Source organism: Hyla sarda, chromosome 1 (genome assembly GCF_029499605.1).
Source record: "Hyla sarda isolate aHylSar1 chromosome 1, aHylSar1.hap1, whole genome shotgun sequence".
NCBI classification, from domain to species: domain Eukaryota; kingdom Metazoa; phylum Chordata; class Amphibia; order Anura; family Hylidae; genus Hyla; species Hyla sarda.
This window is the reverse complement of record NC_079189.1, coordinates 256,446,293-256,470,548: the sequence shown is the minus strand read 5'-3', so window position 1 is coordinate 256,470,548 and position 24,256 is coordinate 256,446,293. Positions and strand designations below refer to the sequence as shown.

General features: G+C 50.1%; 13 pseudogenes; all 13 read right to left on the bottom strand.

The window, feature by feature from the left end:
- Positions 1-295: 295 nt before the first annotated feature.
- LOC130328822 (5S ribosomal RNA) lies at positions 296-415 on the bottom strand (annotated as a pseudogene).
- Positions 416-908: 493 nt separating this feature from the next.
- On the bottom strand, positions 909-1,028 carry LOC130348946 (5S ribosomal RNA; annotated as a pseudogene).
- A 3,064-nt stretch (positions 1,029-4,092) lies between these two features.
- Positions 4,093-4,212, bottom strand: LOC130313204 (5S ribosomal RNA; annotated as a pseudogene).
- Positions 4,213-5,698: 1,486 nt separating this feature from the next.
- On the bottom strand, positions 5,699-5,818 carry LOC130313193 (5S ribosomal RNA; annotated as a pseudogene).
- Positions 5,819-8,884: 3,066 nt separating this feature from the next.
- LOC130313182 (5S ribosomal RNA) lies at positions 8,885-9,004 on the bottom strand (annotated as a pseudogene).
- An 82-nt stretch (positions 9,005-9,086) lies between these two features.
- On the bottom strand, positions 9,087-9,206 carry LOC130331629 (5S ribosomal RNA; annotated as a pseudogene).
- Positions 9,207-10,084: 878 nt separating this feature from the next.
- Positions 10,085-10,204, bottom strand: LOC130317467 (5S ribosomal RNA; annotated as a pseudogene).
- A 1,455-nt stretch (positions 10,205-11,659) lies between these two features.
- Positions 11,660-11,779, bottom strand: LOC130323966 (5S ribosomal RNA; annotated as a pseudogene).
- Positions 11,780-12,051: 272 nt separating this feature from the next.
- Positions 12,052-12,171, bottom strand: LOC130352242 (5S ribosomal RNA; annotated as a pseudogene).
- Positions 12,172-13,245: 1,074 nt separating this feature from the next.
- LOC130317896 (5S ribosomal RNA) lies at positions 13,246-13,365 on the bottom strand (annotated as a pseudogene).
- Positions 13,366-15,594: 2,229 nt separating this feature from the next.
- Positions 15,595-15,714, bottom strand: LOC130353136 (5S ribosomal RNA; annotated as a pseudogene).
- Positions 15,715-19,392: 3,678 nt separating this feature from the next.
- LOC130348924 (5S ribosomal RNA) lies at positions 19,393-19,512 on the bottom strand (annotated as a pseudogene).
- Positions 19,513-20,188: 676 nt separating this feature from the next.
- On the bottom strand, positions 20,189-20,308 carry LOC130352700 (5S ribosomal RNA; annotated as a pseudogene).
- Between the last annotated feature and the right edge of the window lie 3,948 nt (positions 20,309-24,256).

The following is a 24,256-nucleotide window of genomic DNA, read 5'->3' as shown; positions in this document are numbered from 1 at the left end:
TTCAGCTTAGGATGGCCATTGACAGCTTCATGCTTTTTATACTGTGCATTTAAGCATCAATAAATCCTATTCGGAATCGGAGAGGAAGGCGGCAACAGAGCAAAATGTCAATAGCACCTTGGATTGCCAGCCAGTCTCCCATGCCCGTACTTGCCGGGCAGCAGTCTGCGATCTGACAAGAACAGGCACATTCAGCTTAGGATAGCCGCAGACGGCTTCACACCCTGTATACTGTGGATTTAAGCATCAATAAATCCTTTTCGGAATCGGAGCGGAAGGCGGCTACAGAGCAAAATGTCAACAACACCTGGGATTCCCAGCAAGTCTCCCATGCTGGTACTTACCGGGCCCTAAGCTGAGTAGCAGTCTGCGATCTGACGAGAGCAGGCACGTTCAGCTTAGGATGGCCGTTGACAGCTTCACGCCCTTTATACTGTGCATTTAAGCATCAATAAATCATTTTCTGAATCGGAGCGGAAGGTGGCAACAGAGCAAAATGTCAACTGCACCCGGGATTCCCAGCCAGTCTCCCATGCCGGTACTTACTGGGCCCTAAGCTGGGTAGCAGTCTGCGATCTGACGAGAGCAGGCGCGTTCAGCTTAGGATGGCCGTTGACATCTTCACGCCTTGTATATTGTGGATTTAAGCATCATTAAATCCTTTTCGGAATCGGAGCAAAATGTCTACAGAGCTACAGAGCAAAATGTCAACAACACCTGAGATTCCCAGCCAGTCTCCCATGCTGGTACTTACCGGGCCCTAAGCTGGGTAGCAGTCTGCGATCTGACGAGAGCAGGCGCGTTCAGCTTAGGATGTCCGTTAACAGCTTCACGCCCTTTATACTGTGCATTTAAGCATCAATAAATCCTTTTCCGAATCTGAGCGGAATGGCGGCAACAGATTAAAATGTCAACTGCACCCGGGATTCCCAGCCAGTCTCCCATGCTGGTACTTACCAGGCCCTAAGCTGGGTAGCAGTCTGCGATCTGACGAGAGCAGGCGCGTTCAGCTTAGGATGGCCGTTGACAGCTTCAGACTTTGTATACTGTGCATTTAAGCATCAATAAATTATTTTCGGAATCGGAGCGGAAGGCAGCAATAGAGCAAAATGTCAACCGGGATTCCCAGCCAGTCTCCCATGCCGGTACTTACCGGGCTCTAAGATCTGTACCAGTCTGCGATCTGACGAGAGCAGGCGCGTTCAGCTTAGGATGGCCGTTGACATCTTCACACCTTGTATATTGTGGATTTAAGCATCAATAAATATTTTTTTAATCGGAAAGGAAGGCGGCAATAGAGCAAAATGTCAATGGCACCTTGGATTGCCAGCCAGTCTCTCATGACGGTAACTGCCGGGCAGCAGTCTGCGATCTGAGGAGAGCAGGCACGTTCAGGCTTAGGATGGCCGTTGACAGCGTCACACCCTGTATATTGTGGATTTAAGCATCAATAAATCCTTTTCGAAATCGGAACGGAAGGCGGCAACAGAGCATAATGTCAACTGCACCCGGGATTCCCAGCCAGTCTCCCATGCCGGTACTTACTGGGCCCTAAGCTGGGTAGCAGTCTGCGATCTGACGAGAGCAGGCGCGTTCAGCTTAGGATGGCCATTGACAGCTTCATGATTTTTATACTGTGCATTTAAGCATCAATAAATCCTTTTCGGAATCGGAACGGAAGGCGGCAACAGAGCAAAATGTCATCTGCACCCGGGATTCCCAGCCAGTCTCCCATGCCGGTACTTACTGGGCCCTAAGCTGGGTAGCAGTCTGCGATCTGACGAGAGCAGGCGAGTTCAGCTTAGGATGGCCATTGACAGCTTCATGCTTTTTATACTGTGCATTTAAGCATCAATAAATCCTTTTCGGAATCGGAACGGAAGGCGGCAACAGAGCATAATGTCAACTGCACCCGGGATTCCCAGCCAGTCTCCCATGCCGGTACTTACTGGGCCCTAAGCTGGGTAGCAGTCTGCGATCTGACGAGAGCAGGCGCGTTCAGCTTAGGATGGCCGTTGACATCTTCACGCCTTGTATATTGTGGATTTAAGCATCAATAAATATTTTTATTAATCGAAGTGGAAGGCGGCAACAGAGCAAAATGTCAATGGCACCTTGGATTGCCAGCCAGTCTCCCATGCCGGTAACTGCTGGGCAGCAGTCTGCGATCTGAGGAGAGCAGGCACGTTCAGGCTTAGGATGGCCGTTGACAGCTTCACACCCTGTGTATTGTGGATTTAAGCATCAATAAATCCTTTTCCGAATCGGAGCAGAAGGCGGCAACAGATTAAAATTTCAACTGCACCTGGGATTCCCAGCCAGTCTCCCATGCCGTTACTTACCGGGCCCTAAGCTGGGTAGCAGTCTGCGATCTGACGAGAGCAGGCGCGTTCAGCTTAGGATGGCCGTTGACATCTTCACGCCTTGTATACTGTGGATTTAAGCATCAATAAATATTTTTTTTAATCGGAGAGTAAGGCGGCAACAGAGCAAAATGTCAATAGCACCTTGGATTGCCAGCCAGTCTCCCATGCCCGTACTTGCCGGGCAGCAGTCTGCGATCTGACAAGAACAGGCGCATTCAGCTTAAAATACCCGTAGACGGCTTCACACCCTGTATATTGTGGATTTAAGCATCAATAAATCCTTTTCGGAATCGGAGCAAAATGTCTACAGAGCTACAGAGAAAAATGTTAACAACACCTGAGATTCCCAGCCAGTCTGCCATGCTGGTACTTACCGGGCCCTAAGCTGGGTAGCAGTCTGCGATCTGACGAGAGCAGGCGCGTTCAGCTTAGGATGGCCATTAACAGCTTCATGCTCTTTATACTGTGCATTTAAGCATCAATAAATCCTTTTCCGAATCGGAGCGGAAGGCGGCAACAGAATAAAATGTCAACTGCACCCGGGATTCCCAGCCAGTCCCCCATGCTGGTACTTACCAGGCCCTAAGCTGAGTAGCAGTCTGCGATCTAACAAGAGCAGGCGCGTTCAGCTTAGGATGGCCGTTGACAGCTTCACACTTTGTATACTGTGCATTTAAGCATCAATAAATCCTTTTCGGAATCGGAACGGAAAGGAAGGCGGCAACAGAGCAAAATGTCAACGGCAGCCGGGATTCCCAGCCAGTGTCCCATGCCGGTACTTACCGGGCCCTAAGATCTGTACCAGTCTGCGATCTGACGAGAGCAGGCGCGTTAAGCTTAGGATGGCCGTCGACAGCTTCACACCTTGTATACTGTGGATTTAAGCATCAATAAATTCTTTTCGGAATCAAAGCGGAAGGCGGCAACAGAGCAAAATGTCAACTGCACCCGGGATTCCCAGCCAGTCTCCCATGCCGGTACTTACTGGGCCCTAAGCTGGGTAGCAGTCTGCGATCTGACGAGAGCAGGCGCGTTCAGCTTAGGATGGCCGTTGACAACTTCACGCATTGTATATTGTGGATTTTAACATCAATAAATATTTTTATTAATCGGAGAGGAAGGCGGCAATGGAGCAAAATGTCAATGCCACCTTGGATTGCTAGCCAGTCTCCCATGCCGGTAACTGCCGGGCAACAGTCTGCGATCTGAGGAGAGCAGGCACGTTCAGGCTTAGGATGGCCGTTGACAGCTTCACACCCTGTATATTGTGGATTTAAGCACCAATAAATCCTTTTCCGAATCGGAGCGGAAGGCGGCAACAGATTAAAATGTCAACTGCACCCGGGATTCCCAGCCAGTCTCCCATGCTGGTACTTACCAGGCCCTAAGCTGGGTAGCAGTCTGCGATCTGACGAGAGCAGGCGCGTTCAGCTTAGGATGGCCGTTTACAGCTTCACACTTTGTTTACTGTGGATTTAAGCATCAATAAAAAAAATTCGGAATCGGAGGAGAAACAGAGCAAAATGTCAACTGCACCCGGGATTCCCAGCCAGTCTCCCATGGTGGTACTTACCAGGCCCGAAGCTGGGTAGCAGTCTGCGATCTGACGAGAACAGGCGCATTCAGCTTAGGATGGCCGTAGACATCTTCACACCCTGTATACTGTGGATTTAAGCATCAATAAATCCTTTTCGGAATCGGAGCGGAAGGCGGCAACAGAGCAAAATGTCAACGACACCTGGGATTCCCAGCCAGTCTCCCATGCTGGTACTTACCGGGCCCTAAGCTGGGTAGCAGTCTGCGATCTGACGAGAGCAGGCGCGTTCAGCTTAGGATGGCCGTTGACAGCTTCTCGCCCTTTATACTGTGCATTTAGGCATCAATTAATCCTTTTCGGAATTGGAACGGAAGGCGGCAACAGTGCAAAATGTCAACGGCAGCCGGGATTCCCAGCCAGTGTCCTATGCCGGTACTTACCGGGCCCTAAGATCTGTACCAGTCTGTGATCTGACGAGAGCAGGCGCGTTAAGCTTAGGATGGCCGTCGACAGCTTCACACCTTGTATACTGTGGATTTAAGCATCAATAAATTCTTTTCGGAATCGGAGCGTAAGGCAGCAATAGAGCAAAATATCAACGGCACACGGGATTCCCAGCCAGTCTCCCATGCCAGTACTTACCGGGCCCTAAGCTGGGTAGCAGTCTGCGATCTGACGAGAACAGGCGCGTTCAGCTTAGGATAGCCGTTGACATCTTCAATCTTTGTATACTGTGGATTTAAGCATCAATAAATATTTTTTTTAATCGGAGAGGAAGGCGGCAACAGATCAAAATGTCAATAGCACCTTGGATTGCCAGCCAGTCTCCCATGCCCGTACTTGCCGGGCAGCAGTCTGCGATCTGACAAGAACAGGCGCATTCAGCTTAGGATAGCCGTAGATGGCTTCACACCCTGTATATTGTGGATTTAAGCATCAATAAATCCTTTTCGGAATCGGAGCAAAATGTCTACAGAGCTACAGAGCAAAATGTCAACAACACCTGAGATTCCCAGCCAGTCTCCCATGCGGGTACTTACCGGGCCCTAAGCTGGGTAGCAGTCTGCGATCTGACGAGAGCAGGCGCGTTCAGCTTAGGATGGCCGTTAACAGCTTCACGCCCTTTATACTGTGCATTTAAGCATCAATAAATCCTTTTTCCGAATAGGAGCGGAAGGCGGCAACAGATTAAAATGTCAACTGCACCCGGGATTCCCAGCCAGTCTCCCATGCTGGTACTTACCAGGCCCTAAGCTGGGTAGCAGTCTGCGATCTGACGAGAGCAGGCACGTTCAGGCTTAGGATGGCCGTTGACAGCTTCACACCCTGTGTATTGTGGATTTAAGCATCAATAAATTATTTTTCCGAATAGGAGCGGAAGGCGGCAACAGATTAAAATGTCAACTGCACCCGGGATTCCCAGCCAGTCTCCCATGCTGGTACTTACCAGGCCCTAAACTGGGTAGCAGTCTGCGATCTGAAGAGAGCAGGCTCGTTCAGCTTAGGATGGCCGTTGACAGCTTCACAATTTGTATACTGTGGATTTAAGCATCAATAAATAATTTTCGGAATCGGAGCAGAAACATAGCAAAATGTCAACTGCACCCGGGATTCCCAGCCAGTGTCCCATGCTGGTACTTACCAGGCCCGAAGCTGGGTAGCAGTCTGCGATTTGACGAGAACAGGTGCATTCAGCTTAGGATGACCGTAGACATCTTCACACCCTATATACTGTGGATTTAAGCAACAATAAATCCTTTTCGGAATCGGAGCGGAAGGCGGCAACAGAGCAAAATGTCAACGACACCTGGGATTCCCAGCCAGTCTCCCATGCTGGTACTTACCGGGCCCTAAGCTGGGTAGCAGTCTGCGATCTGACGAGAGCAGGCGCGTTCAGCTTAGGATGGCCGTTGACAGCTTCTCGCCCATTATACTGTGCATTTAAGCATCAATAAATCCTTTTCGGAATCGGAACGGAAGGCGGCAACAGAGCAAAATGTCAACGGCAGCCGGGATTCCCAGCCAGTGTCCCATGCCGGTACTTACCGGGCCCTAAGATCTGTACCAGTCTGCGATCTGACGAGAGCAGGCGCGTTAAGCTTAGGATGGCCGTCAACAGCTTCACACCTTGTATACTGTGGATTTAAGCATCAATAAATTATTTTCAGAATCGGAGCGGAAGGCAGCAAAAGAGCAAAATGTCAACGGCACCTGGGATTCCCAGCCAGTCTCCCATGCCAATACTTACTGGGCCCTAAGCTGGGTAGCAGTCTGCGATCTGACGAGAGCAGGCGCGTTCAGCTTAGGATGGCCATTGACAGCTTCATGCTTTTTATACTGTGCATTTAAGCATCAATAAATCCTTTTCGGAATCGGAGAGGAAGGCGGCAACAGAGCAAAATGTCAATAGCACCTTGGATTGGCAGCCAGTCTCCCATGCCCGTACTTGCCGGGCAGCAGTCTGCGAACTGACAAGAACAGGCACATTCAGCTTAGGATAGCCGTAGAAGGCTTCACACCCTGTATACTGTGGATTTAAGCATCAATAAATCCTTTTTGGAATCGAAGCGGAAGGCGGTTACAGAGCAAAATGTCAACAACACCTGGGATTCCCAGCCAGTCTCCCATGCTGGTACTTACCGGGCCCTAAGCTGGGTAGCAGTCTGCAATCTGACGAGAGCAGGCGCGTTAAGCTTAGGATAACCGTCGCCAGCTTCACACCTTGTATACTGTGGATTTAAGCATCAATAAATTATTTTCGGAATCGGAGCCGAAGGCAGCAATAGAGCAAAATATCAACGGCACCCGGGATTGCCAGCCAGTCTCCCATGCCAGTACTTACCGGGCCCTAAGCTGGGTAGCAGTCTGCGATCTGACGAGAGCAGGCGCGTTCAGCTTAGGATGGCCGTTGACATCTTCATGCCTTGTATACTGTGGATTTAAGGATCAATAAATATTTTTTTTAATCGGAGAGGAAGGCGGCAACAGATCAAAATGTCAATAGCACCTTGGATTGCCAGCCAGTCTCCCATGCCCGTACTTGCCGGGCAGCAGTCTGCGATCTGACAAGAACAGGCGCATTCAGCTTAGGATAGCCGTAGACGGCTTCACACCCTGTATATTGTGGATTTAAGCATCAATAAATCCTTTTCGGAATCGGAGCAAAATGTCTACAGAGCTACAGAGCAAAATGTCAACAACACCTGAGATTCCCAGCCAGCCTCCCATGCTGGTACTTACCGGGCCCTAAGCTGGGTAGCAGTCTGCGATCTGACGAGAGCAGGCGCGTTCAGCTTAGGATGGCCGTTGACAGCTTCACACTTTGTATACTGTGCATTTAAGCATCAATAAATCCTTTTCGGAATCGGAACGGAAGGCGGCAACAGAGCAAAATGTCAACTGCACCCGGGATTCCCAGCCAGTCTTCCATGCCGGTACTTACTGGGCCCTAAGCTGGGTAGCAGTCTGCGATCTGACGAGAGCAGGCGCGTTCAGCTTAGGATGTCTGTTGACATCTTCACACCTTGTATATTGTGGATTTAAGCATCAATAAATATTTTTTTAATCGGAGAGGAAGGCGGCAACAGAGCAAAATGTCAATGGCACCTTGGATTGCCAGCCAGTCTCCCATGCCAGTAACTGCCGGGCAGCAGTCTGCAATCTGAGGAGAGCAGGCACGTTCAGGCTTAGGATGGCCGTTGACAGCTTCACACCCTGTATATTGTGGATTTAAGCATCAATAAATCCTTTTCCGAATCGGAGGGGAAGGCGGCAACAGATTAAAATGTCAACTGCACCCGGGATTCCCAGCCAGTCTCCCATGCTGGTACTTACCAGGCTCTAAGCTGGGTAGCAGTCTGCGATCTGACAAGAACAGGCGCATTCAGCTTAGGATAGCCGTAGACGGCTTCACACCCTGTATATTGTGGATTTAAGCATCAATAAATCCTTTTCGGAATCGGAGCAAAATGTCTACAGAGCTACAGAGCTACAGAGCAAAATGTCAACAACACCTGAGATTCCCAGCCAGTCTCCATTGCTGGTACTTACCGGGCCCTAAGCTGGGTAGCAGTCTGCGATCTGACGAGAGCAGGCGCGTTCAGCTTAGGATGGCCGTTGACAGCTTCACACTTTGTATACTGTGCATTTAAGCATCAATAAATCCTTTTCGGAATCGGAACGGAAGGCGGCAACAGAGCAAAATGTCAACTGCACCCGGGATTCCCAGCCAGTCTCCCATGCCGGTACTTACTGGGCCCTAAACTGGGTAGCAGTCTGCGATCTGACGAGAGCAGGCGCGTTCAGCTTAGGATGGCCGTTGACACCTTCACGCCTTGTATATTGTGGATTTAAGCATCAATAAATATTTTTTTAATCGGAGAGGAAGGCGGCAACAGAGCAAAATGTCAATGGCACCTTGGATTGCCAGCCAGTCTCCCATGCCAGTAACTGCCAGGCAGCAGTCTGCGATCTGAGGAGAGCAGGCACGTTCAGGCTTAGGATGGCCGTTGACAGCTTCACACCCTGTATATTGTGGATTTAAGCATCAATAAATCCTTTTCCGAATCGGAGGGGAAGGCGGCAACAGATTAAAATGTCAACTGCACCTGGGATTCCCAGCCAGTCTCCCATGCTGGTACTTACCAGGCTCCAAGCTGGGTAGCAGTCTGCGATCTGACGAGAGCAGGCGCGTTCAGCTTAGGATGGCCGTTGACAGCTTCACACTTTGTATACTGTGGATTGAAGCATCAATAAATAATTTTCGGAATCGGAGCAGAATGTCAACTGCACCCGGGATCCCCAGCCAGTCTCCCATGCTGGTACTTACCAGGCCCGAAGCTGGGTAGCAGTCTGCGATCTGACGAGAACAGGCGCATTCAGCTTAGGATGGCCGTAGACATCTGCACACCCTGTATACTGTGGATTTAAGCATCAATTAATCTTTTTCGGAATAGCAGCGTAAGGCGGCAACAGAGCAAAATGTCAACGACACCTGGGATTCCCAGCCAGTCTCCCATGCTGGTACTTACCGGGCCCTAAGCTGGGTAGCAGTCTGCGATCTGACGAGAGCAGGCGCGTTCAGCTTAGGATGGCCGTTGACAGCTTCACGCCCTTTATACTGTGCATTTAAGCATCAATAAATCCTTTTCCGAATCGGAGCGGAAGGCGGCAACAGATTAAAATGTCAAATGCACCCGGGATTCCCAGCCGGTCTCCCATGCTGGTACTTACCAGGCCCTAAGCTGGGTAGCAGTCTGCGATCTGACGAGAGCAGGCGCGTTCAGCTTAGGATGGCCTTTGACAGCTTCATGCCCTTTATACTGTGCATTTAAGCATCAATAAATCCTTTTCGGAATCGGAACGTAAGGCGGCAACAGAGCAAAATGTCAACAGCAGACGGGATTCCCAGCCAGTGTCCCATGCCGGTACTTACCGGGCCCTAAGATCTGTACCAGTCTGCGATCTGACGAGAGCAGGCGCGTTAAGCTTAGGATGGCCATCGACAGCTTCACACCTTGTATACTGTGAATTTAAGCATCAATAAATTATTTTCGGAATCGGAGCGGAGGGCAGCAATAGAGCAAAGTGTCAACGGCACCTGGGATTCCCAGCCAGTCTCCCATGCCAGTACTTACCGGGCCGTAAACTGGGTAGCAGTTTGCAATCTGACGAGAGCAGGCACGTTCAGCTTAGGATGGCCATTGACAGCTTCATGCTTTTTATACTGTGCATTTAAGCATCAATAAATCCTTTTCGGAATCGGAGAGGAAGGCGGCAACAGAGCAAAATGTCAATAGTTCCTTGGATTGCCAGCCAGTCTCCCATGCCTGTACTTTCCTGGCAGCAGTCTGCGATCTGACAAGAACAGGCACATTCAGCTTAGGATAGCCGTAGACGGCTTCACACCCTGTATACTGTGGATTTAAGCATCAATAAATCCTTTTCGGAATCGAAGCGGAAGGCGGCTACAGAGCAAAATGTCAACAACACCTGGGATTCCCAGCCAGTCTCCCATGCTGGTACTTACCGGGCCCTAAGCTGGGTAGCAGTCTGCGATCTGCCGAGAGCAGGTGCTTTCAGCTTAGGATGGCCGTTGATAGCTTCTCGCCCTTTATACTGTGGATTTAAGCATCAATAAATTCTTTTCGGAATCGGAGCGGAAGGCAGAAATAGAGCAAAATGTCAACGGCACCCGGGATTCCCAGCCAGTCTCCCACGCCAGTACTTACCGGGCCCTAAGCTGAGTAGCAGTCTGCGATCTGACGAGAGCAGGCGCGTTCAGCTTAGGATGGCCATTGACAGCTTCATGCTTTTTATACCGTGCATTTAAGCATCAATAAATCCTTTTTGGAATCGGAGAGGAAGGCGGCAACAGAGCAAAATGTCAATAGCACCTTGGATTGCCAGCCAGTCTCCCATGCCCGTACTTGCCGGGCAGCAGTCTGCAATCTGACAAGAAAAGGCACATTCAGCTTAGGATAGCCGTAGACAGCTTCACACCCTGTATACTGTGGATTTAAGCATCAATAAATCCTTTTCGGAATCGGAGCGGAAGGCGGCTACAGAGCAAAATGTCAACAACACCTGGGATTCCCTGCCAGTCTCCCATGCTGGTACTTACCAAGCCCTAAGCTGGGTAGCAGTCTGCAATCTGACGAGAGCAGGCGAGTTCAGCTTAGGATGGCCGTTGACATCTTCACGCCTTGTATATTGTGGATTTAAGCATCAATAAATATTTTTATTAATCGGAGAGGAAGGCGGCAACAGAGCAAAATGTCAATGGCACCTTGGATTGCCAGCCAGTCTCCCATGCCGGTAACTGCCGGGCAGCAGTCTGCGATCTGAGGAGAGCAGGCACGTTTAGGCTTAGGATGGCCGTTGACAGCTTCACACCCTGTATATTGTGGATTTAAGCATCAATAAATCCTTTTCCGAATCGGAGCGGAAGGTGGCAACAGATTAAAATGTCAACTGCACCCGGGATTCCCAGCCAGTCTCCCATGCTGGTACTTACCGGGCCCTAAGCTGGGTTGCAGTCTGCGATCTGACGAGAGCAGGCGCGTTCAGCTTAGGATGGCCGTTGACAGCTTCACACTTTGTATACTGTGGATTTAAGCATCAATAAATAATTTTCGGAATCGGAGCAAAATGTCAACGGCAGCCGGGATTCCCAGCCAGTCTCCCATGCTGGTACTTACCAGGCCCGAAGCTGGGTAGCAGTCTGCGATCTGACGAGAACAGGCGCATTCAGCTTAGGATGGCCATAGACATCTTCACACCCTGTATACTGTGGATTTAAGCATCAATAAATCCTTTTCGGAATCGGAGCGGAAGGCCGCAACAGAACAGAATGTCAACGACACCTGGGATTCCCAGCCAGTGTCTCATGCCGGTACTTACCGGGCCCTAAGATCTGTACCAGTCTGCGATCTGACGAGAGCAGGCGCGTTAAGCTTAGGATGGCCGTCGACAGCTTCTCTCCTTTTATACTGTACATTTAGGCATCAATAAATCCTTTTCGGAATTGGAACGGAAGGCGGCAACAGAGCAAAATGTCAACGGCAGCCGGGATTACCAGCCAGTGTCCCATGCCGGTACTTGCCGGGCCCTAAGATCTGTACCAGTCTGCGATCTGACGAGAGCAGGCGCGTTAAGCTTAGGATGGCCGTCGACAGCTTCACACCTTGTATACTGTGGATTTAAGCATCAATAATTTCTTTTCGGAATCGGAGTGGAAGGCAGCAATAGAGCAAAATATCAACAGCACCCGGGATTCCCAGCCAGTCTCCCATGCCAGTACTTACCGGGCCCTAAGCTGGGTAGCAGTCTGCGATCTGACGAGAGCAGGCGCGTTCAGCTTAGGATGGCCGTTGACATCTTCATGCATTTTATACTGTGCATTTAAGCATCAATAAATCCTTTTCGGAATCGGAGAGGAAGGCGGCAACAGAGCAAAATGTCAATAGCACCTTGGATTGCCAGCCAGTCTCCCATGCCCGTACTTGCCGGGCAGCAGTCTGCGATCTGACAAGAACAGGCACATTCAGCTTAGGATAGCCGTAGACGGCTTCACACCCTGTATACTGTGGATTTAAGCATCAATAAATCCTTTTCGGAATCGGAGCGGAAGGCGGCTACAGAGCAAAATCTCAACAACACCTGGGATTCCCAGCCAGTCTCCCATGCTGGTACTTACCGGGCCCTAAGCTGGGTAGCAGTCTGCGTTCTGACGAGAGCAGGCGCGTTCAGCTTAGGATGGCCGTTGACAGTTTCACGCCCTTTATACTGTGCATTTAAGCATCAATAAATCCTTTTCCGAATCGGAGCGGAAGGCGGCAACAGATTAAAATGTCAACTGCACCCGGGATTCCCAGCCAGTCTCCCATGCTGGTACTTACCAGGCCCTAAGCTGGGTAGCAGTCTGCGATCTGACGAGGGCAGGCGCGTTCAGCTTAGGATGGCCGTTGACAGCTTCACGTCTTGTATATTGTGGATTTAAGCATCAATAAATATTTTTATTAATCGGAGAGGAAGGCGGCAACGGAGCAAAATGTCAATGGCACCTTGTATTGCCAGCCAGTCTCCCATGCCGGTAACTGCCGGGCAACAGTCTGCGATCTGAGGAGAGCAGGCACGTTCAGGCTTAGGATGGCCATTGACAGCTTCACACCCTGTATATTGTGGATTTAAGCATCAATAAATCCTTTTCCGAATCGGAGCGGAAGGCGGCAACAGATTAAAATGTCAACTGCACCTGGGATTCCCAGCCAGTCTCCCATGCTGGTACTTACCAGGCCCTAAGCTGGGTAGCAGTCTGCGATCTGACGAGAGCAGGCACGTTCAGCTTAGGATGGACGTTGACAGCTTCACACTTTGTATACTGTGGATTTAAGCATCAATAAAAAAAAATCGGAATCTGAGGAGAAACAGAGCAAAATGTCAACTGCACCCGGGATTCCCAGCCACTCTCCCATGCTGGTACTTACCAGGCCCGAAGCTGGGTAGCAGTCTGCGATCTGACGAGAACAGGCGCATTCAGCTTAGGATGGCCGTTGACAGCTCCTCGCCCTTTATACTGTGCATTTAGGCATCAATAAATCCTTTTCGGAATTGGAACGGAAGGCGGCAACAGAGCAAAATGTCAACGGCAGCCGGGATTCCCAGCCAGTGTCCCATGCCGGAACTTACCGGGCCCTAAGATCTGTACCAGTCTGCGATCTGACGAGAGCAGGCGCGTTAAGCTTAGGATGGCCGTCGACAGCTTCACACCTTGTATACTGTGGATTTAAGCATCAATAAATTATTTTCGGAATCGGAGCGGAAGGCAGCAATAGAGCAAAATATCAACGGCACCCGGGATTCCCAGCCAGTCTCCCATGCCAGTACTTACCGGGCCCTAAGCTGGGTAGCAGTCTGCGATCTGACGAGAGCAGGCGCGTTCAGCTTAGGATGGCCGTTGACATCTTCACTCTTTGTATACTGTGGATTTAAGCATCAATAAATATTTTTTTTAATCGGAGAGGAAGGCGGCAACAGGTCAATAGCACCTTGGATTGCCAGCCAGTCTCCCATGCCCGTACTTGCCGGGCAGCAGTCTGCGATCTGACAAGAACAGGCGCATTCAGCTTAGGATAGCCGTAGACGGCTTCACACCCTGTATATTGTGGATTTAATAAATCCTTTTCGGAATCGGAGCAAAATGTCTACAGAGCTACAGAGCAAAATGTCAACAACACCTGAGATTCCCAGCCAGTCTCCCATGCTGGTACTTACCGGGCCCTAAGCTGGGTAGCAGTCTGCAATCTTACGAGAGCAGGCGCGTTCAGCTTAGGATGGCCATTAACAGCTTCACGCCCTTTATACTGTGCATTTAAGCATCAATAAATCCTTTTCTGAATCGGAGCGGAAGGCGGCAACAGATTAAAATGTCAACTGCACCCGGGATTCCCAGCCAGTCTCCCATGCTGGTACTTACCAGGCCCTAAGCTGGGTAGCAGTCTGCGATCTGACGAGAGCAGGTGCATTTAGCTTAGGATGGCCGTTGACAGCTTCACACTTTGTATACTGTGGATTTAAGCATCAATAAATAATTTTTGGAATCGGAGCAGAAACAGAGCAAAATGTCAACTGCACCCGGGATTCCCAGCCAGTCTTCCATGCTGGTACTTATCAGGCCCGAAGCAGGGTAGCAGTCTGTGATCTGACGAGAACAGGCACGTTCAGGCTTAGGATGGCCGTTGACAGCTTCACACCCTGTTTATTGTGGATTTAAGCATCAATAAATCCTTTTCCGAATCTGAGCGGAAGGCGGCAACAGAGCAAAATGTCAACTGCACCCGGGATTCCCAGCCAGTCTCCCATGCTGGTACTTACCAGGCCCTAAGCTGGGTAGCAGTCTGCGATCTGACGAGAGCAGGTGCATTTAGCTTAGGATGGCCGTTGACAGCTTCACACTTTGTATACTGTGGATTTAAGCATCAATAAATAATTTTCGGAATCGGAGCAGAAACAGAGCAAAATGTCAACTGCACCCGGGATTCCCAGCCAGTCTCCCATGCTGGTACTTATCAGGCCCGAAGCAGGGTAGCAGTCTGCGATCTGACGAGAACAGGCACATTCAGCTTAGGATGGCCGTTGACAGCTTCTCGCCCTTTATACTGTGCATTTAAGCATCAATAAATCCTTTTCTGAATCGGAGCGGAAGTCGGCAACAGATTAAAATGTCAACTGCACCCGGGATTCCCAGCCAGTCTCCCATGCTGGTACTTACCAGGCCCTAAGCGGGGTAGCAGTCTGCGATCTGACGAGAGCAGGCGCGTTCAGCTTAGGATGTCCGTTAACAGCTTCACGCCCTTTATACTGTGCATTTAAGCATCAATAAATCCTTTTCGGAATCGGAACGGAAGGCGGCAACAGAGCAAAATGTCAACGGCAGCCGGGATTCCCAGCCAGTGTCCCATGCCGGTACTTACCGGGCCCTAAGATCTGTACCAGTCTGCGATCTGACGAGAGCAGGCGCGTTCAGCTTAGGATGGCCATTGACAGCTTCATGCTTTTTATACTGTGCATTTAAGCATCAATAAATCCTTTTCGGAAACGGAATGGAAGGCGGCAACAGAGCAAAATGTCAACTGCACCCGGGATTCCCAGCCAGTCTCCCATGCCGGTACTTACTGGGCCCTAAGCTGGGTAGCAGTCTGCGATCTGACGAGAGCAGGCACGTTCAGCTTAGGATGGCCGTTGACATCTGCACGCCTTGTATATTGTGGATTTAAGCATCAATAAATAATTTTTTAATCTGAGAGGAAGGTGGCAACAGAGCAAAATGTCAATGGCACCTTGGATTGCCAGCCAGCCTCCCATGCCGGTAACTGCCGGGCAGCAGTCTGCGATCTGAGGAGAGCAGGCACGTTCAGGCTTAGGATGGCCGTTGACAGCTTCACACCCTGTGTATTGTGGATTTAAGCATCAATAAATCCTTTTCCGAATCGGAGCGGAAGGCGGCGATCTGACGAGAGCAGGCGCGTTCAGCTTAGGATGGCCGTTGACAGCTTCTCGCCCTTTATACTGTGCATTTAGGCATAAATAAGCTTAGGATGGCCGTCAACAGCTTCACACCTTGTATACTGTGGATTTAAGCATCAATAAATTATTTTCGGGATCGGAGCGGAAGGCAGCAATAGAGCAAAATGTCAACGGCACCTGGGATTCCCAGCCAGTCTCCCATGCCAGTACTTATCGGGCCCTAAGCTGGGTAGCAGTCTGCGATCTGACGAGAGCAGGCGCGTTCAGCTTAGGATGGCCATTGACAGCTTCATGCTTTTTATACTGTGCATTTAAGCATCAATAAATCCTTTTCGGAATCGGAGAGTAAGGCGGCAACAGAGCAAAATGTCAATAGCACCTTGGATTGCCAGCCAGTCACCCATGCCCGTACTTGCCGGGCAGCAGTCTGCGATCTGACAAGAACAGGCACATTCAGCTTAGGATAGCCGTAGACGGCTTCACACCCTGTATACTGTGGATTTAAGCATCAATAAATCCTTTTCGGAATCGAAGCGGAAGGCGGTTACAGAGCAAAATGTCAACAACACCTGGGATTCCCAGCCAGTCTCCCATGCTGGTACTTACCGGGCCCTAAGCTGGGTAGCAGTCTGCGATCTGACGAGAGCAGGCGTGTTCAGCTTAGGATGGACGTTGTAAGGTTCACATTTTGTATACTGTGGATTTAAGCATCAATAAATAATTTTCGGAATCGGAGCAGAAACAGAGCAAAATGTCAACTGCTCCCAGGATTCCCAGCCAGCCTCCCATGCCGGTACTTACCAGGCCCGAAGCTGGGTAGCAGTCTGCGATCTGACAAGAACAGGCGCATTCAGCTTAGGATGGCCGTAGACATTTTCACAACCTGTATACTGTGGATTTAAGCATCAATAAATCCTTTTCGGAATCGGAGCGAAAGGCGGCAACAGAGCAAAATGTCAACGACACCTGGGATTCCCAGCCAGTTTCCCATGCTGGTACTTACCGGGCCCTAAGCTGGGTAGCAGTCTGCGATCTGACGAGAGCAGGCGAATTCAGCTTAGGATGGCCGTTGACAGCTTCTTGCCCTTTATACTGTGCATTTAAGCATCAATAAAACCTTTTCGGAATCAGAACGGAACGGAAGGCGGCAACAGAGCAAAATGTCAACGGCAGCCGGGATTCCCAGCCAGTGTCCCATGCCGGTACTTACCGGGCCCTGAGATCTGTACCAGTCTGCGATCTGACGAGAGCAGGCGCGTTAAGCTTAGGATGGCCGTCGACAGCTTCACACCTTGTATACTGTGGATTTAAGCATCAATAAATTCTTTGCGGAATCGGAGCGGAAGGCAGCAATAGAGCAAAATGTCAATAGCACCTGGGATTCCCAGCCAGTCTCCCATGCCAGTACTTACCAGGCCCTAAGCTGGGAAGCAGTCTGCGATCTGACAAGAGCAGGCGCGTTCAGCTTAGGATGGCCGTTGACATCTTCACGCCTTGTATACTGTTAATTTAAGCATCAATAAATATTTTTTTTAATCGGAGAGTAAGGCGGCAACAGATCAAAATGTCAATAGCACCTTGGATTGCCAGCCAGTCTCCCATACCCGTACTTGCCGGGCAGCAGTCTGCGATCTGACAAGAACAGGCGCATTCAGCTTAGGATAGCCGTAGACGGCTTCACACCCTGTATATTGTGGATTTAAGCATCAATAAATCCTTTTTTGAATCGGAGCAAAATGTCTACAGAGCTACAGAGCAAAATGTCAACAACACCTGAGATTCCCAGCCAGTCTCCCATGCTGGTATTTACCGGGCCCTAAGCTGGGTAGCAGTCTGCAATCTGACGAGAGCAGGCGCGTTCAGCTTAGGATGGCCATTAACAGCTTCATGCCCTTTATACTGTGCATTTAAGCATCAATAAATCCTTTTCTGAATCGGAGCGGAAGGCGGCAACAGATTAAGATGTCAACTGCACCCGGGATTCCAAGCCAGTCTCCCATGCTGGTACTTACCAGGCCCTAAGCTGGGTAGCAGTCTGCGATCTGACGAGAGCAGGCGCGTTCAGCTTAGGATGGCCGTTGACAGCTTCACACTTTGTATACTGTGCATTTAAGCATCAATAAATCCTTTTCGGAATCGGAACGGAAGGCGGCAACAGAGCAAAATGTCAGCGACAGCCGGGATTCCCAGCCAGTGTCCCATGCCGGTACTTACCGGGCCCTAAGATCTGTACCAGTCTGCGATCTGACGAGAGCAGGCGCGTTAAGTTTAGGATGGCCGTCGACAGCTTCACACCTTGTATACTGTGGATTTAAGCATCAATAAATTCTTTTCGGAATCGGAGCGGAAGGCGGCAACAGAGCAAAATGTAAACTGCACCCGGGATTCCCAGCCAGTCTCCCATGCCGGTATTTACTGGGCCCTAAGCTGGGTAGCAGTCTGCGATCTGACGAGAGCAGGCGCGTTCAGCTTAGGATGGCCGTTGACATCTTCACGCCTTGTATATTGTGGATTTAAGCATCAATAAATATTTTTTTAATCGGAGAGGAAGGCGGCAACAGAGCAAAATGTCAATGGCACCTTGGATTGCCAGCCAGTCTCCCATGCCGGTAACTGCTGGGCAGCAGTCTGCGATCTGAGGAGAGCAGGCACGTTCAGGCTTAGGATGGCCGTTGACAGCTTCACACCCTGTTTATTGTGGATTTAAGCATCAATAAATCCTTTTCCGAATCTGAGCGGAAGGCGGCAACAGAGCAAAATGTCAACTGCACCCGGGATTCCCAGCCAGTCTTCTATGCTGGTACTTACCAGGCCCTAAGCTGGGTAGCAGTCTGCGATCTGACGAGAGCAGGTGCATTTAGCTTAGGATGGCCGTTGACAGCTTCACACTTTGTATACTGTGGATTTAAGCATCAATAAATAATTTTCGGAATCGGAGCAGAAACAGAGCAAAATGTCAACTGCACCCGGGATTCCCAGCCAGTCTCCCATGCTGGTACTTATCAGGCCCGAAGCAGGGTAGCAGTCTGCGATCTGACGAGAACAGGCACATTCAGCTTAGAATGGCCGTTGACAGCTTCTCGCCCTTTATACTGTGCATTTAAGCATGAATAAAACCTTTTCGGTATCGGAACGGAAGGGAAGGCGGCAACAGAGCAAAATGTCAACGGCAGCCGGGATGCCCAGCCAGTGTCCCATGCCGGTACTTACCGGGCACTAAGATCTGTACCAGTCTGCAATCTGACGAGAGCAGGCGCGTTAAGCTTAGAATGGCCGTCGACAGCTTCACACCTTGTATACTGTGGATTTAAGCATCAATAAATTATTTTCGGAATCGGAGCGAAAGGCAGCAATAGAGCAAAATGTCAACGGCACCTGGGATTCCCAGCCAGTCTCCCATGCCAATACTTACTGGGCCCTAAGCTGGGAAGCAGTCTGCGATCTGACAAGAGCAGGCGCGTTCAGCTTAGGATGGCCGTTGACATCTTCACGCCTTGTATACTGTTAATTTAAGCATCAATAAATATTTTTTTTAATCGGAGAGTAAGGCGGCAACAGATCAAAATGTCAATAGCACCTTGGATTGCCAGCCAGTCTCCCATGCCCGTACTTGCCGGGCAGCAGTCTGCGATCTGACAAGAACAGGCGCATTCAGCTTAGGATAGCCGTAGACGGCTTCACACCCTGTATATTGTGGATTTAAGCATCAATAAATCCTTTTTGGAATCGGAGCAAAATGTCTACAGAGCTACAGAGCAAAATGTCAACAACACCTGAGATTCCCAGCCAGTCTCCCATGATGGTACTTACCGGGCCCTAAGCTGGGTAGCAGTCTGCAATCTGACGAGAGCAGGCGCGTTCAGCTTAGGATGGCCATGAACAGCTTCATGCCCTTTATACTGTGCATTTAAGCATCAATAAATCCTTTTCTGAATCGGAGAGGAAGGCGGCAACAGATTAAAATGTCAACTGCACCCGGGATTCCCAGCCAGTCTCCCATGCTGGTACTTACCAGGCCCTAAGCTGGGTAGCAGTCTGCGATCTGACGAGAGCAGGCGCGTTCAGCTTAGGATGGCCGTTGACAGCTTCACACTTTGTATACTGTGCATTTAAGCATCAATAAATCCTTTTCGGAATCGGAACGGAAGGCGGTAACAGAGCAAAATGTCAGCGGCAGCCGGGATTCCCAGCCAGTGTCCCATGCCGGTACTTACCGGGCCCTAAGATCTGTACCAGTCTGCGATCTGACGAGAGCAGGCGCGTTAAGTTTAGGATGGCCGTCGACAGCTTCACACCTTGTATACTGTGGATTTAAGCATCAATAAATTCTTTTCGGAATCGGAGCGGAAGGCGGCAACAGAGCAAAATGTCAACTGCACCCGGGATTCCCAGCCAGTCTCCCATGCCGGTATTTACTGGGCCCTAAGATGGGTAGCAGTCTGCGATCTGACGAGAGCAGGCGCGTTCAGCTTAGGATGGCCGTTGACATCTTCACGCCTTGTATATTGTGGATTTAAGCATCAATAAATATTTTTTTAATCGGAGAGGAAGGAGGCAACAGAGCAAAATGTCAATGGCACCTTGGATTGCCAGCCAGTCTCCCATGCCGGTAACTGCCGGGCAGCAGTCTGCGATCTGAGGAGAGCAGGCACGTTCAGGCTTAGGATGGCCGTTGACAGCTTCACACCCTGTTTATTGTGGATTTAAGCATCAATAAATCCTTTTCCGAATCTGAGCGGAAGGCGGCAACAGATTAAAATGTCAACTGCACCCGGGATTCCCAGCCAGTCTCCCATGCTGGTACTTACCAGGCCCTAAGCTGGGTAACAGTCTGCGATCTGACGAGAGCAGGTGCATTTAGCTTAGGATGGCCGTTGACAGCTTCACACTTTGTATACTGTGGATTTAAGCATCAATAAATAATTTTCGGAATCGGAGCAGAAACAGAGCAAAATGTCAACTGCACCCGGGATTCCCAGCCAGTCTCCCATGCTGGTACTTATCAGGCCCGAAGCAGGGTAGCAGTCTGCGATCTGACGAGAACAGGCACATTCAGCTTAGGATGGCCGTAGACAACTTCACACCCTGTATACTGTGGATTTAAGCATCAATAAATCCTTTTCGGTATCGGAGCGTAAGGCGGCAACAGAGCAAAATGTCAACGACACCTGGGATTCCCAGCCAGTCTCCCATGCTGGTACTTACCGGGCTCTAAGCTGGGTAGCAGTCTGCGATCTGACGAGAGCAGGCACGTTCAGCTTAGGATGGCCGTTGACAGCTTCTCGCACTTTATACTGTGCATTTAAGCATCAATAAATCCTTTTCGGAATCGGAACCGGAACCGGAACGGAAGGCGGCAACAGAGCAAAATGTCAATAGCACCTTGGATTGCCAGCCAGTCACCCATGCCCGTACTTGCCGGGCAGCAGTCTGCGATCTGACAAGAACAGGCACATTCAGCTTAGGATAGCCGTAGACGGCTTCACACCCTGTATACTGTGGATTTAAGCATCAATAAATCCTTTTCGGAATCGAAGCGGAAGGCGGTTACAGAGCAAAATGTCAACAACACCTGGGATTCCCAGCCAGTCTCCCATGCTGGTACTTACCAGGCCCTAAGCTGGGTAGCAGTCTGCGATCTGACGAGAGCAGGCGTGTTCAGCTTAGGATGGCCGTTGTAAGGTTCACATTTTGTATACTGTGGATTTAAGCATCAATAAATAATTTTCGGAATCGGAGCAGAAACAGAGCAAAATGTCAACTGCTCCCAGGATTCCCAGCCAGCCTCCCATGCCGGTACTTACCAGGCCCGAAGCTGGGTAGCAGTCTGCGATCTGACAAGAACAGGCGCATTCAGCTTAGGATGGCCGTAGATATTTTCACAACCTGTATACTGTGGATTTAAGCATCAATAAATCCTTTTCGGAATCGGAGCGAAAGGCGGCAACAGAGCAAAATGTCAACGACACCTGGGATTCCCAGCCAGTTTCCCATGCTGGTACTTACCGGGCCCTAAGCTGGGTAGCAGTCTGCGATCTGACGAGAGCAGGCGAATTCAGCTTAGGATGGCCGTTGACAGCTTCTCGCCCTTTATACTGTGCATTTAAGCATCAATAAAACCTTTTCGGAATCAGAACGGAACGGAAGGCGGCAACAGAGCAAAATGTCAACGGCAGCCGGGATTCCCAGCCAGTGTCCCATGCCGGTACTTACCGGGCCCTAAGATCTGTACCAGTCTGCGATCTGACGAGAGCAGGCGCGTTAAGCTTAGGATGGCCGTCGACAGCTTCACACCTTGTATACTGTGGATTTAAGCATCAATAAATTCTTTGCGGAATCGGAGCGGAAGGCAGCAATAGAGCAAAATGTCAATAGCACCTGGGATTCCCAGCCAGTCTCCCATGCCAGTACTTACCAGGCCCTAAGCTGGGAAGCAGTCTGCGATCTGACAAGAGCAGGCGCGTTCAGCTTAGGATGGCCGTTGACATCTTCACGCCTTGTATACTGTTAATTTAAGCATCAATAAATATTTTTTTTAATCGAAGAGTAAGGCGGCAACAGATCAAAATGTCAATAGCACCTTGGATTGCCAGCCAGTCTCCCATACCCGTACTTGCCGGGCAGCAGTCTGCGATCTGACAAGAACAGGCGCATTCAGCTTAGGATAGCCGTAGACGGCTTCACACCCTGTATATTGTGGATTTAAGCATCAATAAATCCTTTTTGGAATCGGAGCAAAATGTCTACAGAGCTACAGAGCAAAATGTCAACAACACCTGAGATTCCCAGCCAGTCTCCCATGCTGGTATTTACCGGGCCCTAAGCTGGGTAGCAGTCTGCAATCTGACGAGAGCAGGCGCGTTCAGCTTAGGATGGCCATTAACAGCTTCATGCCCTTTATACTGTGCATTTAAGCATCAATAAATCCTTTTCTGAATCGGAGCGGAAGGCGGCAACAGATTAAAATGTCAACTGCACCCGGGATTCCAAGCCAGTCTCCCATGCTGGTACTTACCAGGCCCTAAGCTGGGTAGCAGTCTGCGATCTGACGAGAGCAGGCGCGTTCAGCGTAGGATGGCCGTTGACAGCTTCACACTTTGTATACTGTGCATTTAAGCATCAATAAATCCTTTTCGGAATCGTAACGGAAGGCGGCAACAGAGCAAAATGTCAGCGACAGCCGGGATTCCCAGCCAGTGTCCCATGCCGGTACTTACCGGGCCCTAAGATCTGTACCAGTCTGCGATCTGACGAGAGCAGGCGCGTTAAGTTTAGGATGGCCGTCGACAGCTTCACACCTTGTATACTGTGGATTTAAGCATCAATAAATTCTTTTCGGAATCGGAGCGGAAGGCGGCAACAGAGCAAAATGTCAACTGCACCCAGGATTCCCAGCCAGTCTCCCATGCCGGTATTTACTGGGCCCTAAGCTGGGTAGCAGTCTGCGATCTGCCGAGAGCAGGCGCATTTAGCTTAGGATGGCCGTTGACAGCTTCACACTTTGTATACTGTGGATTTAAGCATCAATAAATAATTTTCGGAATCGGAGCAGAAACAGAGCAAAATGTCAACTGCACCCGGGATTCCCAGCCAGTCTCCCATGCTGGTACTTATCAGGCCCGAAGCAGGGTAGCAGTCTGCGATCTGACGAGAACAGGCACATTCAGCTTAGGATGGCCGTAGACAACTTCACACCCTGTATACTGTGGATTTAAGCATCAATAAATCCTTTTCGGTATCGGAGCGTAAGGCGGCAACAGAGCAAAATGTCAACGACACCTGGGATTCCCAGCCAGTCTCCCATGCTGGTACTTACCGGGCTCTAAGCTGGGTAGCAGTCTGCGATCTGACGAGAGCAGGCACGTTCAGCTTAGGATGGCCGTTGACAGCTTCTCGCACTTTATACTGTGCATTTAAGCATCAATAAATCCTTTTCGGAATCGGAACGGAAGGCGGCAACAGATTAAAATGTCAACTGCACCCGGGATTCCAAGCCAGTCTCCCATGCTGGTACTTACCAGGCCCTAAGCTGGGTAGCAGTCTGCGATCTGACGAGAGCAGGCGCGTTCAGCTTAGGATGGCCGTTGACAGCTTCACACTTTGTATACTGTGCATTTAAGCATCAATAAATCCTTTTCGGAATCGGAACGGAAGGCGGCAACAGAGCAAAATGTCAGCGACAGCCGGGATTCCCAGCCAGTGTCCCATGCCGGTACTTACCGGGCCCTAAGATCTGTACCAGTCTGCGATCTGACGAGAGCAGGCGCGTTAAGTTTAGGATGGCCGTCGACAGCTTCACACCTTGTATACTGTGGATTTAAGCATCAATAAATTCTTTTCGGAATCGGAGCGGAAGGCGGCAACAGAGCAAAATGTCAACTGCACCCAGGATTCCCAGCCAGTCTCCCATGCCGGTATTTACTGGGCCCTAAGCTGGGTAGCAGTCTGCGATCTGACGAGAGCAGGCGCATTTAGCTTAGGATGGCCGTTGACAGCTTCACACTTTGTATACTGTGGATTTAAGCATCAATAAATAATTTTCGGAATCGGAGCAGAAACAGAGCAAAATGTCAACTGCACCCGGGATTCCCAGCCAGTCTCCCATGCTGGTACTTATCAGGCCCGAAGCAGGGTAGCAGTCTGCGATCTGACGAGAACAGGCACATTCAGCTTAGGATGGCCGTAGACAACTTCACAACCTGTATACTGTGGATTTAAGCATCAATAAATCCTTTTCGGTATCGGAGCGTAAGGCGGCAACAGAGCAAAATGTCAACGACACCTGGGATTCCCAGCCAGTCTCCCATGCTGGTACTTACCGGGCTCT